At 35.5% G+C, this 19219-nt stretch overlaps 1 pseudogene; it reads left to right on the top strand.

Moving 5' to 3' along the window:
- Positions 1-1964: 1964 nt before the first annotated feature.
- Positions 1965-3696, top strand: LOC146884862 (putative disease resistance RPP13-like protein 3; annotated as a pseudogene).
- The last annotated feature ends 15523 nt before the right edge of the window (positions 3697-19219 follow it).

The raw sequence follows: 19219 nt of genomic DNA, 5'->3' as shown, positions 1-19219 counted from the left end.
TGCTAGAATCTAAAAATGAAAAAATAACCCTAAAAAGTTGAAAAAATTAGTAAAAAGATACAGAACTATGCAAAAAGACATTGTTTGATAAAAGTCATAAAAGAAAATCAGAAAATGTACAAAGTGTTTGTCAAAATATCTTTTAGAATCTAGTCAAAATCGAGATTTAAATAGTAAAATCGTCGAATTTTATGATTTTACATAGTATGTACAGTTTATATTACATGTATAATCATAAATATAGTATAATCGTAATACGACAGAAGTGCAGTAAAATAATGTACAAAATCAAAATCTATGTTTCTTTCAATGCATTCAACATAAATTCAATCAAAACCTAACTAACAGTTAAAGTAATTAGAAATTTTCATTGTTATGTATTGTCACCGCATTTTATTTAATTAAAAATTTATACAATTATTAATAAAATTTATTTTTTGATTAAGAATTAATATAAAACTGTAATATCACACCATTACCCAACTAAAGAAGTATTTAGATAATCTGATAATTTTGCGTACAAAATATTATATAGAATTTTCTTTAATATTTGAAGGCTGCATTTCCTATAATGCACGAGTTTAAAATGGTAGATTTTGTCGATAAACCATCCATGAGTTCCATGGAGAGATAATGGATGGAATAAAGAGAAAAGATAGTCAAAGTGTTTAATGGTGATATGAAAAAATCTATAATTTACAAATGTCGAAATTAAAATTTGGTTTTATATTTATATTTATCTTCTTTGAGAGACCGAAGAACAATAATTCAAATATTATTCCCCTAGTTTTAGTTATGAAGACGTGTGGAATATTATTAATGGAAACTAAATATTAAAGAATGAAGCACAATATACTAAGTTAAAAAAATTCAAGAGACCAAACTTGAAAATAAAAATCTAACTTGTACTTATTAATCACTAGTTCAACATCATAAAGCAAATGAATTTTGGTTTCTTCGTTCAGGACAGAATTTGAAACAACCGGAAGACTCAGGACTAAAAGCTAAAGAATGAAGCAGAATATGCTAAAAAAAATTAGAAATGAATAAAGGAATTCAAGAAACAAAGCAAGAGCAATGTATTGATTGACAACATCACAAGCAAATGAAGTCTAATAATCTCTTGCGCAAGAGAATTTGAAACAAGACTCAGAAAACTAACAAAATTGAGAGTCAAGGAATGAATTGCCCACATAAAGAGTATTCATAACATGTCTTATATAAAAAAAACAAAAAAAAATAATAAATGAATTAATTTTCTTTTTCTAATTAATTTAAATTAAAGAGATAGAAGTTTCTTTTTAAAGATAATTAAAAAATTAATTATATAAAAAATGGAAAAGAAGAAAAGAAAAAAACAAGTTTGGGTTTTGTTTTCGTGTTCGACCCATTACTAGCAGTAATTTTAGGTACGGATAGAAACTTTCATGTATTATCACCACATCTCATATAATTAAACATTAATATAATTATTATTACAATTTAATTTTCAATTAAAAATTAATATAAAATTTCAATATCACATCCTCACCTATTTAAACAATAAATAAAAGAAGTCGATTAGATTGAACTGTGACACTAGAAGTTTCTTGATTTTGAGGCATTTGAATGACTTGTCATTTTTTAAACGAAAATTTATTAGATTGAATTGTGACAGAAAGTTAGGTCATTTGTTCAAACGTGACAAAAGTATCTGAAGACGGGAGATGAACTAATATATAAGATCCACTCTCAAATCCTTAAGGCAACATTCTCCAACCAAAAGAAGGTAAAACAATTATAGCTTATATTTCAAACAAAATGAATCAAAACATATGACGATACTAATCAACGTCTTGAAATCGGCGTGTTCACATCATGTACAATATGAAGAAAATAAGAAAAAAATAAAAGATGTCTGGAGAAGTAGAAAAGCATATGGCCTGACTCAACGTGTAAAAAGACACAACTACCTATGAATCACAATGGTCGGGTTTTATGAAGGCATGTACTTTTTGATGGCCCAATTACTGTCGGATGAGAAACACCGGTGCATTTGTTCAATAGTTGGAACTAAAGGCACGGCCAAGACAGAACTGGCCAAGTTCATATCTACAAACAAAGCTGTCCTATCTCATTTCGATTGTGTTATATCTACAGCCGAACTGCTTAAAAACGAAACTGCCAAGGCTGCCAAAATAATTATGGGAGGACAACACAAGTCGTACTCAGAACCTTGGCTGCATCTCATTGTTGTTGACGACCTCCAAACTCAACTCCCCATGTCCGGGATACCTTGAGGGAGGCCATACACGTCGATTTCTTATTACCACCAGCAACGCAATTGAAGAGCAAAGAGCAGGTACTAGGTCGTTCTTTGTTTTATTAGATGATGAAAATAGTTGGATTCTGTTTAGTGTGACAATGAACTCAGAACCAAAGCTACAAGAGATGGGAGAAAAATTGCAGCCAAATGCGGGACTACCACTGAAAATACTAAACATGGGCAAACTACTTTCGGGTAAAGATGTGACTACAGAGTAGAGGAAGGTACTAGAACAGTTTAATGAATATAAAAACCCTTGGTTCGAAACACTTGACGCAGTCAACACCAACTTACCTTCCTATATAAGGAGATGTTTATTTTATTTTGAACTGTTTCCGACTGATTTTGAGATTCCTGTAAGAAGATTGGTTGCTCTGTGGGTGGCAGAGGGCCTCGTGCCTCTTGGGGATGACCAAGAATGGCCACCAGAGCTGGTAGTAGAAACGTACTTGACTGAGTTGATAGATCTCGACATGGTTCAAATTGCTAAAAGAAAACCCAATGGCAAGATCAAAACATGTCGTGTCCCTGATGGTTTGCGTCAAATCTTCAAATCCACTGAATCTAGAATTCCTGAAGTTGGCACTAGCACACATTTGGAGGCAGTTCCAAAAATTTCCAGAATACGTGGGTAGCAGATCACCTTGAAGTAAAAGATATCTGGCACACACATATTCATGGTAACAGTAACACCTGCACTTTCCCTGAGAACCTACTACCAGAATGTTTTCTCCTTCTTGTCCTTAGATACCCGACAAGGAAGTAAGCCTGGGCAAGACATAAGAAACTTTCTGAACCTGTGTATTTGGAACAATTGTCTTCTACAGTTGCAGGTGCTTGATCTAGAAGGCGTGTACAAGCCCAAGTTGCCCAAAGACATTGCAAAACTTTCTGGATTGAGGTATCTTGGCCTAAGATGGACTTATCTAGAGTCACTTCCGTCGTCTATAAGTAGCTTGCTGCAACTCCAGACTCTAGATCTGAAACACACTTACATACAAACTCTACCAAGCTCAATCTGGAAAATGAAACTGAGACACTTGTTCTTGAGTGAGAGTAACCGCACCAGATTTCCATCCAAACCAATAGGTATCGACATAGGTCGTTCTCTACATGACCACCAAACGTTGTGGGGAGTTTTTGTAGACGAAGAGACTCCTGTCAAGAGTGGTTTGGACAAATTGGTCAATATCACTAAATTAGGAATAACAGGCCAATCACAGGTGAGTGCAGTGGCTGACTGGATTGTGAAACTACAATACCTCCAATCACTGAGGCTAAAATCAAGAGATAAACAAGGTCGACCCTCGAAAATACACTTGAAGTTTTTGCAACATCACACTAATCTCACTGACTTGTATTTGCTGACTTGTATTTGCTGGGATGCTTGAACACTCCATTGAATCGGCTCTTCCTTCCCCCAACCCTTGTTGTGCTTACCCTGTCAAATTCGAAACTAGAGGATGATCCCATGCAAATTTTTGAAAGATGCTCCGAAGCTTCGCTCATTGTCTTTATTTGCAGAATCTTATCAGGGACGAACCATTGTTTGCAAGTCTGAAAGCTTTTCTCAGCTTCGTGTCTTGAGTAGAAGTTGGAGCAATTAGAGGAATGGAAAATAGAGCAGAAATCACTTTCCTCTCTGAGACAACTGGAGATCCGAATATGTCCGCGCATGAAAGTGCTTCCTGATGGATTAAATCATGTTAACAGTCTTCTTGAGTTAGTTGAAGTTGAGAAACATGTCAATGGAAATTAATACTGAAAAACACAACATTCCGCCCAACTGTGAAGTCCACAGAGATGATTCCCTCTGTTTGGCAGTGAGGAGCGGTTTGTGTACACTGCCTTGTCAGGAAGAAAGTTTCACGGGCGCGATGGATTGAAGGTAAGTTTGGTTCTCGTTGAAGGCTATTTCTTGAAAGAATGTGTACTTGTAAATGCATCATGCATGTACATATTTTTTACCTTGATCGTCTTGTGTAATCCGAACTCTGACTGAGGGAGTTGCATTATTAGTTTCTGTAGCAAGAATTTGCACCAAGAAGCATGTTCAGAAAGAGTCATACAACACTTCTGAGATGAAGAGCACATAATACTATTTGAAGATGCGCATAAAGAATACAATAGATTTTATAGAAAACGTTTAATGGATGGTATCTTTAAAGTTTTCTTTCATTTCACTAGTTCTGTGCTGTTTTCTTTCGTTATTTTTCTTTTATTTTTATTTCTGTTATTGATAAATTGAGTGTTTGGTTGAAAAATACTTGACTAATCTGAATTTTTGTATTTTTTTAACTTATTTTACAAAATTTCATGATTAAATTTATGGAATAAATTTTCATAATAAAAATTAGGCAAGTGTGTTTATGTATCTCATAAATGTATATATTTTTTTCAATTCCGTCCTTATTAAAAATGAGCAAAAGTATTTTTATTTTTGTCTAAGTACCCTTTAATTTGATTTTGTTTTCCGAGATGATGTAGTCGGTACTTCTATTTTCATATCTACAACACAAATATATTTATTCTCTCCTCAATTCCTTCCAACTCTTTAATCAACTCTCTATAAAGAATGAAAAGAGCAAGTTGATCGACTAATTGTAAGAGATTAGGAAGGAGAAGTGCAAGTTGATCGGTGAATTGGATATGAAAGACGAAAATATTTGGCCTCCATCAATTCCAAAGCAAATAAGTTGCCTAAAATTGTCAGGGAACGAAAATTGTTGCATTTGTTTTGAAGAAGAATGTTACGTACTCAGGAACAAGATATTTCAGAATGATATTTTTGGAAACATATTCTGTCCATGTCTTGTATTTTGTATAATTTAAAACTTATTTCTGGGAATAGGTAATTATAAGACAAAAACTATACCCAGCAAAATATTAAATAACTAATTTCCTCCCACAAAATCACTAGATATTCTTATAAAACTTCAATCATTTCCTGGACATAAATTATACCCAAAATGAATTCGAGGGAGCAATGCTTAAACTACCCACCTCAACATTTCCATTTCTGGAACCCACTAACAAAAGTCCACTATAAAAAACTAAAGGTTTTTACAATTGAATAAAACAGGAAATAAAAAACAGGGGATGCATACATATCATACTCATTTATTATTATGCCATTGCAAACAAAAGATGAAGGACAAGTAGCAATTATTGAAATCATAGCATGCATTCTGTAGGCACGGGTGTAAATGACTATACAGAGTGGAGTTGATGTATCATTGAAAAAATTGTATAACTAAATGCATGAATGATAAAGTGGTCTAATATTTACATATGAAATATCTAGGTTTGGTGATATGATCTAAGGAAGAGTCTTTGAAAAGAAAGAATGGAAGTTTAGAAGTCCACCAATCTTGCTATCTTGGTCTCCTTAATCCTGATACTTTTTCGATAAATGGTTTGATTCTTTGTCAGGAAAGAGTTTTGCTTGCATTATAGAAAGCTTCTTAAATGAAATGCATCTATAATTCCTTAAAAAATTATTCATTTTCTAACATGTTAACAATATAGAGGAGAAACTGATCCCAGGATTTTATCAAGACATTGGTTCAGTTGAAATTAAACAGAGAGACCAAGAAAATTACCTCTGATAAGACAAAGAGACGGCACCGATTAGACACAGCGAGCACAAGAACGATTCGCACCCAACCGGACACAACACCGAAAGCAGGCTTAGTCCCCCTCGCCTGAAACACATACAATAATTGGGCTGACCTTTACTTTCCAAAAAACCCAAAGAGGGTCCGTGTTTGATATTCTTCCTGCACCCCATTGCTTCTCGTAAACTTTCCTGGGCTTTGTAAAAAATACCCTTTGTTTCTGTCATCTCTTTCTCTGTCGTTATAATTGGTCCTTTCTCCTCTTCTTTTGATGGTACATTTTCTACTTCTCACTTTTCAAATGACTTTCAGAAATGTAAAAGGCACTTTTGAATACCAATACAAAAAGCTTTTTCTATGAAAAAATGAATTTAGCAATCCAATTTTTTTTTATACAAAAAATAACTTTTCAAATCGCACAATAAAAAAGTAAAAAAAAAAAAGCTTCAAGATTATAAAATTTGAAAGTAAAAAATACTTATGGTTGCACACTCCAAAAAAAAAAAAAATTCTAAATTGTGTAATTTAAAAAAAAAAATCTTCATACAAGAAATGACGTTTAAACAATTTAAAAAAAAATTAATTATTAATATTTTTACTGGTAATTTTATTTTAAAGACTTGATTTCCTAAAACATATCAAATAAAAGTTACTAATAGAGGATAATTTAATACTATGATACGTATAAAATACTCATACATGTAAACTAAAGTATAATTAAATACTCAAAGCAATTATAAACTATTATCCATTAAAAATATCTATTATAAATTTTACGCATACATATATATATATATATATATAAATTTTATTATATCCTAATTTTCATATTTATGAGGATGAAAAAAAAAATCTCCATCCACGTGTTGGACAGCTGGGCTGGGCCTATCTCCTAATGAGGGTCAGGGCACTCCATGTCTTCTTCCGCCTCTTCTTCATAAACCCCCATAATAATTAATGTGATAATTTTATCTTTTATAAAAGTAACTTTCGAATTATTTGTTCTAGAAATCTTTCAGAACAAGACTTCTGAAAAATTCAGAACATACAACGAGCTTTTCTTTCCTAAAATGAGCTTTGCGGAATACATTGAGTGCAATTAGTAATAAATAATAGGGCGTAGGAAGAAAAAACAATTTCTTATTGACTAAAATAATCCTAGAGGTTCTTGAAAATAAAAATAAACATATTTTAATAATAATAATAATTATTACTATTGAAGACATAAAAGAAAAACAACACAAATATACACCAAGTACGTATTGAAAAAGAGGAAAAGGAAAAGTAAAACTAATGCCTTAAATCTAAGTTTTCAGTATGTGAAAGTCACAACAGAACCATTCCAAACCAACTTTTACATTCTTGACTGAAGCGGTGACTCATGTTTTTCCAAAAAAAAAAAAAAAGAATGCAAGAGAAACAGATAATTTTGAGAATATTTATGATACCTTTAAGCTCACAATGTGAAATAGGGTTTCAGTGTGATGAGCTGATCTGCAAAACAGATGTCAATTAAATAATCTCATTAAAAAGAAAAAGTCTGTCCTTCCCTCCACATGGTTGATAGTGATGTTCAATACTAAATTTAGTTTCACGACTTTTCTCAAAATACAGAACATGTTTCAGATTTAAGAGAAGAACAGTTGAGGTATATACAAGAGAATAATCTTAGAGTGTCTATGGGACATGAGGCCTATGCAGTAGGTGTCCCATCATATGTTAATATTTCTGACCTTTTACCTGACACCATCAAAATGAAGCTATTAGACAATATTTCTTGTGGAAAGAATTATCTCATAAGAGGTAAAATATCTTTTAATTATAATAGCGTGGTCAGATTCAGTGGAGAAACATTGAACAATCCACTCATATATAATAAAAAGTGTCTTCACATTTGATATGTCGAGAGACATATTTAATCACGCTTGATTATAATTTTCTAAAATTCACAAATTAATTTCATTTTGTGCTATATTACTTTTTTTACATCAAAATTATATCAGTGCTCGCTAGTATCGAATAGAACCCATGAAGCAAGAATTAGTGGCACTATTCAACCCACATGCGAGTCAACAACTCCAAACACCTCAGTCTGATATGACAAGAACTGGTCCCTGGTTGCTAACCACCAATACTTCCTTCACTACATATATCATAATTAAATCCACGTGGTATGTCCCAACATTTTGAACTTAAAAATAAGATATCCAGATAAAGACAAAAGTTCATAAAGTCACCATGGATTTCGCATGGATGTGATCCATTGATGCAGCAGGCATGGATTTCGCATTTTCTTCTGTTCCATGGTCATGGCCATTAGGCTGCATATACAGGATGAATTCCAACACTCATAGGAATATGATACAACACCAATAGGTAGACCAGTCAAATATAATGATAAACACAGAAATCACATGCAACACAAGCATGAATTTCGCATTTTCTTCTGTTCCGTGGTCATGGCCATTAGGCTGCATATACAGGATGAATTCCAACACTTAGGAATATGATACAACACCAATAGGTAGACCAGTTGTAAAATAAGATGAAATAGAGTTTTGGGATTAATCTCCCTTGTGTAAACCCTACACAAAGGACAGTTTATTTATATTGATAATGGACCAAATCCCAGAAATACATAATGGGCTGAGCCCAACTATTAAACACAATATTATATCATCTAACACTCCCCCTCAAGCTGGTGCATACAAATCGTATGTACCAAGCTTGTTACAAAAATAATCAATTCTAGGTCCTCGAAGAGACTTAGTGAAAATATATGCTAATTGATCACTTGAGTTGACAAACTCGATCTTGATGTTCCCGGATAGGATTTTTTCTCGAATGAAGTGACAGTCAATTTCAATGTGTTTGGTCCTCTCATGAAAGACAGGATTAGAGCTAATATGAAGAGCAGTCTGATTGTCACATATGAGTGTCATTTGAGTGACATCTCCAAATTGCAATTCTTGAAGCAATTGCTTAAGCCAAATAAGTTCACATGTGGCTAAAGCCATAGCTCTATATTCCGCTTCTGCACTAGATCTTGCTACAACACTTTGTTTCTTGCTCTTCCAAGAGATCAAATTACCACCAATTGAGACACAATATCCGGAAGTAGATCTTCTGTCAGAAGGAGATCCTGTCCAGTCAGCATCTGAATAACATACAACTTTTGTATCAGAGTTGGAATCATATAGTAAACCTTTTCCAGGAGAGCTTTTGATATACTTTAATATGCGAATGACTGCATTCCAATGTTCTTCACATGGGGAATTAAGGAATTGACTCACCACGCTAACAGCAAAGGAAATATCAGGACGAGTAACAGTAAGATAATTCAACTTTCCAACTAACCGTCTATACTGTTCAGGATCTGAGAAAGGCTCCCCCTGTTTAGGTAGAAGTTTAATATTAGGATCCATGGGTGTTTCTACCGCTTTAGAATTCATTAACCCAGTTTCCTCCAGAATATCCAATGCATATTTCCTCTGAGATATGACAATACCACTATTGGATTGTGCTACTTCAATACCCAAGAAATACCGGAGTTTTCCAAGATCTTTGGTCTGAAAATGACGACAAAGATGTTGCTTTAAGAGGGAGATGCCAAGGTTGTCGCTTCCTGTGAGAACAACGTCATCAACATACACTATTAAGTAGATACATCCAGTACTAGAGTGACGATAAAAAACTGAATGATCCACTTCACTGCGAGACATGCCAAATTGTTGAACAACACTACTGAATTTTCCAAACCAGGCCCGAGGAGACTGCTTTAGGCCATATAAAGATTTGTGAAGACGACAAACCAATCCAGAAGACTCCCCCTGAGTAACAAAACCCGGAGGTTGCTCCATATAAATTTCTTCATTCAAATCACCATTGAGGAATGCATTTTTGACATCAAGTTGGTGAAGAGGCCATTGGCGAAGAGCAGCCATGGCAATGAATAAGCGAACAGATGCCATCTTGGCCACTGGAGAAAAAGTATCACCATAATCCAAACCAAAGATCTGTGTGTAACCTTTGGCAACAAGGCGAGCTTTGAGACGGTCAACAGTACCATCAAGGCCAACTTTGATAGCATAGACCCACTTGCAACCAACAACAGATTTCCCGGATGGTAATTGGACGAGATCCCATGTTCCACTATGCCTGAGAGCACTTAATTCATCAAGCATGGCCTGACGCCAACCAGGGTGGGCTAATGCATCACCTAAAGATTTTGGAATTGACAAAGAGGAAATAGACGAAAGGCATGTATAGAAAGATGGAGAGATTCTATGATAACTCAAAGCAGCATAATGAGGGGAATGATTACGAGTAGAACGCATACCTTTACGAAGGGCAATGGGAAGATCAGATTCGGTTGTTGGAACCGGAGGAGACAAATAACTCGGCACTTGATGTGAGTCATGTGTTGGTGGTTCGCAACGATGTCTTCTGCTATAAACCTGAAGAGGTGGTCTATCCGCAATAGGTACACTCGGAGGTGGCTGAGGAGAATCCGAGGTGGCACTGGAAGTGGGCACACTAGGAGGATCACACACAACAGGGATATCTATAGTAGTAGATGGTGGCTCACAACGAGAAGAGGGGTGTGTGAAGTAAAAAGAAGACTCGTCAAAGGTGACATCAGCGGAGATAAAATGACGGTTGAGGGAAGGAGAGAAACACTTATACCCTTTTTGTGAGCGGGGGAATCCTAAGAAGACACATTTGTGGGCTCTCGGAGACAACTTATCCAAGCCAGGACTAAAATCATGAACAAAACATGTGGACCCAAAGACTTTAAGAGGTAAAGGGTGAAGAGGGTCGTGAGGAAATAAAATAGAATGAGGAACTTGGTTATGCAAGACGGAAGAAGGCATGCGATTAATAAGATAACAAGCAGTAAGAACCGCATCACCCCAAAAATGTGAAGGAACTGCACCATGAATTAAAAGAGTGCGAGTTGTTTCAATAAGGTGCCTATTCTTGCGCTCAGCCACTCCATTTTGTTGGGGTGTATAAGCGCATGATGTTTGATGAAGAATGCCCTGAGAAGCCATAAAATGTTTGAAGGATTGAGAGAGATATTCACAACCATTATCACTCCGCAAATTTCGAATAGAAACCCCAAACTGTGTTTTAATTTCATGAAAGAATGATTGAAAAATAGAGAACAACTCAGAACGATTTTTCATTAAATATAACCAAGTACATCTTGAATAATCATCAATAAAAGTAACAAAATACTGAAAACCTAAAGTAGACTTAACACGACTAGGTCCCCAAATGTCCGAATGAACTAATGCAAAAGGGGACAAAGCCCGTTGTGAGACACTACAAGGAAACGAACTACGACTATGCTTTCCTAATTGACAAGACTCACACGACAAACTAGATAACTTGGACAAGCTGGGGACAAGTAGTTGCAGTTTGGCAAGGCTGGGATGACCAAATTGTGCATGAAGAAGGGATGGTGATTCCATAGCTGCGCCAACATGTGAAGGAGGACGAAGATGATACAGACCATGAGACTCACATCCGGTGCCAATCATGTGTCTCGAACTCCGGTCCTGTAAACAAATAGAATCTTTGGTAAAGGAAATAATACAATCAAGAGAACGAGTTAGCCGACTGACAGATAATAAATTGAATGGAGACCCAGGAACATAAAGAACATGATCAATGGATATGGATGGAAAAATATTAACAGTACCAACACCATGAGATGAGACTCTAGACCCATCAGCCATTGTAACTGAGGGTAAATGATCCGGACAAGACAAAGAAGAAAACAAAGATTTGTTACCAGTAATATGGTCTGTGGCGCCTGAGTCAAGAACCCAAGGACCAAGAGAATCAGAGTGAGTCAGGCCAACGAATGATGTACCTGTGCGTGCAACAGAGGCAGATGTAGTGGAACTAGAACTCTGACGTTCCTCATACCATTTGAGAAAGTCGTTGAAAATGGCAGGGTGCCCTGCGGTATCAGATGAAGCAGGATCCACAGTCGCTGATCGAGGAGGAGGATCAGAGTGAACTACTGCAACAGACCGAGGAGGACGTCCATGTAGAGCATAACATTTGTCAATCTTGTGGCCTAATTTGCCACAATGGTCACACTTGGATCGTCCCTTTCCCGGCTTGCGAGAACGATTGCGATCATCCCGCTGAGAGACCAAGACTGAGGAATCATCAGCACAAGTAGATGTATCAATGATTTGTTTTCTTGGCACACGTAAAAGGGCAGAACTAGTAGCAGTGAAGTTGGGCACAACAGGAGACCCCAAAATCTGGTCACGAACATGGGAATATTCATCAGAAAGACCATGTAATGCCAACAACATAAAGAACTTTGACCGTTGCTCAAGTTCTTCAGCTGGAGTGGAGGCCAGAGGCAATAACTCATTAAACTCATGCAGAAGGGCATGAATTTTGCCCAAATATTCAGCCATAGGTCCAGGACTCTGCGGAGCAACAACCGTGAAAAGATCCTGACAAACACCATAAAGACGCTGAGTGTCATTGGTGTATAACAACTTGGCCTGTGCCCAAACGTCTGAACATGTTTCATATGAACGAAACATTTGTTTCAGCGAACAGTTAATGGTGGACTTAATGACGATGCATAATTGGGCATCAATTTTCGTCCAGCGGGAAACTTCATCTGCAGCAACTGTAGTTACACTCTGGGTGAGATGATCTTCATATCCTTGACTCTTGAGCCAAAGTTTGATATCGGATGCCCATGTCGCGTAATTTGTGCCATCCAACTTGTCAATGGATAAATGCACATTGACGTAGTTGGTATAAACAGAGGGTTCAGACAGCGGAGTGCTTGAAGATGACACACCCGAATTGGCAGCGGAAGAAGCCATAGAGGGAGAAACCCTAAATATTCAAGGTGCTCCGATTGAAACAACAACCACAGATTCAGAAAGAGCTCAAGAAGGTGATTCAGGCGAAGTTGATCGGCGCAGAAAACGACCGGCGACGCGCCGTCACGCGCGGCGGAGAGGGGGCGGCTGCCGGAGCTTGCGGCAGCGCGTGGAGGCGCGTGAGAACTCCGATGGCGACGATCTCTGCGGCGTTGGAGTCGCCTGGCCGAGACGAACAAAACCGTCTGGTCGTCGGTCGAAACTGCAACTCCGGCGACGGCGGCGGCGGCGGCGACGGTGACGACGGCAGAAGCGACGACAATGAGCGGCGGTGGGACGGTGGCTGTAGTAAACTAACCTAAGCTCTAGATACCATGTAAAATAAGATGAAATAGGGTTTTGGGATTAATCTACCTTGTGTAAACCCTACACAAAGGACAGTTTATTTATATTGATAATGGACCAAATCCCAGAAATACATAATGGGCTGAGCCCAACTATTAAACACAATATTATATCATCTAAGACCAGTCAAATATAATGCTAAACACAGAAATCACATGCAACACAAGCATTGGATTTCGCATTTTCTTCTTTTCCATGGTCATGGCCATTAGGCTGCATATACAGAATGAATTCCAACACTCATAGGAATATAATACAACAGCAATAGGTAAACCAGTCAAATATAATGCTAAACACAGAAATCACATGCAACACAGCAATGTGCTTCTATCCCATGAAGTCTATCTCCTATAGAGAGTACTCTCTGTCCACAAACTACAAGCAGAACACCTGCTCCCTAATTATACTTACACACCCTACCGTCATATAATCCTAAGACATAACTGTCGGCAGTTATTTTCTATGATTAACTGTCATCAAGGAAGTTTCTAATTCTACCAAAAAACAATGCAAGATAAGTTATTTTCTATCCCATATTGTAATTACTGATCCTAAATTCTATGCAATAAGCCTACTCCACGTCAGACAAATTAGAAAAGAAAAAAAAATAAAGGAAGACAGATATTACCCTACAAATCTAAGGGTTGAAGGTCAAAGGTATGCATTTTTAGTAAGAAAGAAGTGATCAAAAAAGGATGACAATACCTGCAAGTAGTCCAGTCACAAAACCCTGTTAAAGAGGGTCGCCAAATGGAGATCCACCAAGTATGGCATCGCGAATTCGATTATTGCATTTTCAGCCAACTAATCATGTGAATTTAAATGAATAATTGCATTTTAGATTAACTTTTTTGCACCCGAAAAAGCAATGCAATTTCGAGGTTGTATTTTGAGCATTGTACAAAAAATGGAAAGATTACTAAACAACACCAAGAAACATGGTAAAAATAGACAAGTCTTACCTCCCAATTTGTGTTCCTGGGAAATTGAATTGAGAAGCATTAATCCACGTCCATTTTTGGCAACCTCTCCAAAGTCCCATCCCTCGCCATATCTTTTTCAATTACAAAGAAGAAAATTTTAAAGAAAGGTTATGAGGCTAAAATACATGTGAACATACAAATGAGTGAAAACCGAGGAATGAACATATCAAAGAAATTCGTGAACAAATGTAATTCATAAAACCCAACATTGGGGAACAAGTACATGTAGATACTTGAACTATCTACTCCATCCTTTTCTTTTCTTTTGTTAAACTATGGAGAGCAGTTTTTGCTTTCACCTATATCATATCATGAAAACAATACTTCAATTGTTTATTTGTGATATGACGTCAGATTCCTCTTTTATTTGCTTTTTATTCACATACTCATAATCCAAAATCATGATAGCTAAACATTATTTTTTATTCTGTTTGTCATCCTATAATTTAGTATTCAAAAATTATGCAACATATTTTCTGAAATTATATCTAAATTACAACACGTACCTTGCAATTTTATGGTTTTCCATGATCAACAAAGTGAAACCACATTACAAAGAGATTCATTAGCTTATTTATTCTAAATATAACTTGCACTCATTTGATAACATGATTTCCTATTAAGTCAAATTGTAAGATATCAAATTGTTACAATACATACCATCGTTCTCTTCATTATATGGCCCATGAGGTCAAATCTGAACCCATCAATCTGAAAAAAGGAAAAGCATCTTACGGTCTACTATAAGCAATCTACTCAGCAAACATTCTTCCTTTTGTTCGAAAACTACAAGTATGGAAGAGGAGGAGATGAAAAATCCTTAGGTTCAGGGTAACCTATAAATTGAACCATAAAACTACAAATAATGGCGGCTGCTTAAAGTCAACAAATCATACTGGCAACTCCCTCTTAAAGCATCCATGAGAACAAAATTTTCCTACTATAAAACCTGTAGTTTCTACACAAAAATCAATATTTCAGAACAGTGAAGTACTACTTGGAACTCAAAGTGTATATCCAATAAACAGAAAAAGTTTCAAAAGAATAAAAATCTAAGGGGTAGTAAGTGAACAACAGTGAATGATATAAACAATCACCTTGTAATTGAGTGCCCAGTGTACAAGATCGTCAAGAATCAAACGCTCAACCATAAAGTGCTCACTAGCAGTGTTATTTATACAAGTACTGTTCTCAATGAATCCATCCCTATTCCTTCTCAAATAGTAACCTGGAACAATCTATAAGATACCTTGTGTCACACCACAAAAGTAGATTGGCTTACCAAAAATAGTGAAAAAATACTCAAATAGCTATCCATATCTCAACAATTACAGGTCATCAAAGAAAACTTCATTATAATTCATGACCTTATCAAGGACAGAATGTTCATCAGAAGGCCCACTTCCTTGCAAATGATTGTAGACAACATCCAATACAACCCGGAGGCCAATATGGTTAAGAGACTGCAAAGCATAGAAATTCCAAGAGACAACAAAAAAAATATATTTAAATGACTATAGACAATAGTATTACTGATCTATATTAACAAATTAAATAGAAAATCATAACAAAAAACTGAATAGAAAGTTGGATATATGAATGTAACATTCGGTGAGAAAACAATTAATTCAAACCTTAACCATCTTTCGGAACTCAATTGTATGGTATGGACCATTTGGATTACTTGCATAACTGCCTTTAGGAACCCCCAAAGAACAGGGTTATACCTTTAGAAGACAAACTATAAATGAGCACATTACCAAACAAAATGCATATTATATAAATAAGCAAACTTAACATGCAAAATGTTTCAATTGTCAATCAATGTGGCATTAGAACCCTACCCCCAGTAAAATTTTGGATAGCTGTGATGAGAGCCTGTTGCTGATCGGAATCAGGTGGAAAACTTTCCAGTATTGAGGTATCTATCAGAGTGCTAGTGTTAGATAAACACATAAGATAAATCAAAAACAATATAATTATGAGTTCATGTTTTACCACATATCTTATTTATAAGCTTCAAACAAAATAGATAAGAAATGCAGTCACTATAGGAGAATATACAAGGCAGAAGAAAGACTAGCATTTCATAACAACAAGGATATGAGTATCATTAGCCAAGATGGACAAAAAATCATGTGGCATGACATGGTAGTAATTTTAAGACGAAGTGGACCTGGCAAAGGAAACCTAGAGGGTGGAAAACATAGCTTAATCTCTGACAGTAAATATCATGAGATTTATTTTAATATTTTTTCATTATATTACTACCAAAATTTATAAGAAAAAGAAAACTGTGTGAAGATGAATGACCAAAATCCCATTCAAATTTTACCTACAAATCTCCGGTTCTCCTTTTGATCATCAACACCAGCAAATTGAAATGTTGGCAATAGATGGACATGAGTGATACCAACACTTGATAATCTTTTCAGATGAAGTACACCTGCAGAATCCTTCAAAAGTATGTTTCCAGTTACTTCAAATTCCATACAGCAGTTACTAATGCACTGATTATTTCAGTCACAAATCAATCATGTTCTTCAATTGGAGTTCCTTAGTCACATAACCTATGTTGAATCACCATCCTTTTGATAATGGTATTTACATGGAGTTTGAGAAAGAGTATAGGAGAGTTGATAGAATTGGAGCAAGAGAAATAGCCTAATTGAGAGCATGGAGAGTAACCTTGACAGTAATACTGTCAGCTCTTTGATTTTTATGTACTAAATTGAAAAACCAAACACATTAATTGTAGCGATTGATATAGACTATTTAGAGCAAGTTTCAACGTTTAATTACAGTGAAAAAGAAAGAAGATGAGAAATAAAATACAAGTATAACTACAGTTATAATATATGTCTGAAATAGAAGACGAATTCTGACAAGTTGCAAGACCCACAGGAGGTGACCCAATAACTAGGCTTATATGAAATATCAGCATTGAGTCATTTCATTTTTGTTGTAATTAATAGGCGAGCTAACAAGGCCCAAACATACTCTATGGTTTTTAGCAGATAATAATTATTAATAGACAGAAGGACCAGTTCCAGTAGAATATCAGTTACAGACATATTGTTGACCCAGCATTCAATTTATTGTTTTTCAGAACAAAAGAAATATTTAAGAGAATTAAAAGTGCAATATTGGAGGCTAATATAAAGTATAATTGCAGACAAATAATTTAAGAAACAGAAAGAAAAAAAAAATCAACAAGAGAATATATTTTTACATGGCTTGCCCATCCCTCAAAACATGATCCAAATGTCCCCATAATTAAACCGACTAATTTTGGATCTGTAAATTTTATGAATTCAATACATCATTAGGTTCTCTCTTTGCAAGCATGCTGCTAAAGTAAGTTTAAGACATCACATTCATGCTTACAATATTCTCTTTTAGTGATTTCAATAAGTTTTTTTAAAGGATTTGATTTCCCATCACAACAACTGTTTAACCATTACAGGGGATAAAGATTTAGATACTGCTCAATATTTCAATTATTATTCATAAAATATAGAAATTCTTATATTCTTATGGAACTCCATCAATAGCAAGAGTTTGTAATAAAATTACCTGCAATGTAAAGGCCAGATAACCACCACGAAATGCAGGTTGCACAGAGAGGTCAGTGGCACTGCGGCAGCAAGGAAAATGTGCTCATCACGAGAAAAATAAATGTCACATAAAATCTCAAAGCAAACGGCACTCCAAGTTCCAAGTGATACATCTAAAAACTACGCACACTAATTAGATACTTTAAAGATTGTGGGAATAGGCTAATATTTTGTGACAAATAACAACAGACTATCTGCTAAAGTTATCTGAAAAAACCAAGAAAACTTAAAATCAATAAAACTACCAGATGAAAAGAAAAAGAAAAAGATAACATAAGGGAGTTTCATGGCACCAGAGCTTGTCTCTATGCTCTTTATCTATCTCTCTTTATCCTCTGATTATTTTCTCCATTTTCTATGGAACCAAACAAAAAATTCAAGTATCCATTTTAGTAAGCTGGATTATCGTGCAAATGCTGAGAGCCGAATTATAAATTTCAAAGATATTCTCACATCACATTAGTAGAGGACATTGTGAAAAGCCTATTTTCATACACAAGAAAATATAAAATTATTTTAATTATAATTTGAAAGCTCAAGGTAGGCATATTTGAAAGCTTCACCTAGATCATCTGGATTCTAGAAAACACCCATTATTGTAAACTTTTAAAAATAGAAGACAACATTTATTGATAACCTTGGAAGGTTACATATAAAACCCAAAATATAAATCTGTCTCAAGCCAAAATAGATAGGAAATTTGGAAAGCATTATATTAGAAGAAAGAAACATTCTAAAGGAAGTTGAGAAGAGAGAAAGCCTGTAATCAGTTATTAAGTTGGTTATCAGAGAGTGGGATAGTGGATAAATGAATATATAATGTGGGACACTGCCAGAAAAGATAGGGAAAAGGTGGCAAGGAATTTCGGGAGAGAATATGTACTCTTTAACACTCTAGTATTATATTTTTCCTTTTGTATTTTCAACCATTTTCTTTTGATTATCTTGTATCACTTTATAACAGACCTGAATTCAATTATAATACATTGAATTTTCAGTATTGTTCTTGTTATTTTTTCTAATACCTTTCAGTTACTCCAAAGGAGAGGACCGTTCAAGCTCCAAAGGAAGAATCCACGGGATTGCTTGCACATGCTTTGGTTTGGGTTCTAAGAATTTTCTTGATGAATTCTTGGATGTTTCTTGGTTGGATTTTGGTGTAGGGGTTTGCAGAAGCTATAACGAAAAGAGGGTTCAAGATCTTTCTTGAATCGTAAGTGTTCTATGTGGGGTTATAATCAGAAATTAATTGAGTAGGGTAGAGGTCTTTTTGGTGAATTTGGGTGGTGTTTGATTGGTTTACGAATGGTCAAAGTTAGGGTGGTTATATGCAGCCCATAGAAAGAAAGATAACTTTTGATGAGGTTATCCTTTCTTGGGAGGTGACCAAGATTATGACTTAAAAAGAAGCTAGGAATTATAA

The sequence above is a fragment of the Vigna unguiculata genome, chromosome 7 (genome assembly GCF_037176805.1).
Source record: "Vigna unguiculata cultivar grain cowpea cultivar isolate G323 ecotype 2 chromosome 7, ASM3717680v1, whole genome shotgun sequence".
Classification (NCBI taxonomy): Eukaryota; Viridiplantae; Streptophyta; class Magnoliopsida; order Fabales; family Fabaceae; genus Vigna; species Vigna unguiculata.
The sequence above is the reverse complement of the archived record's forward strand: the minus strand, read 5'-3'. Positions and strand labels throughout refer to the sequence as shown.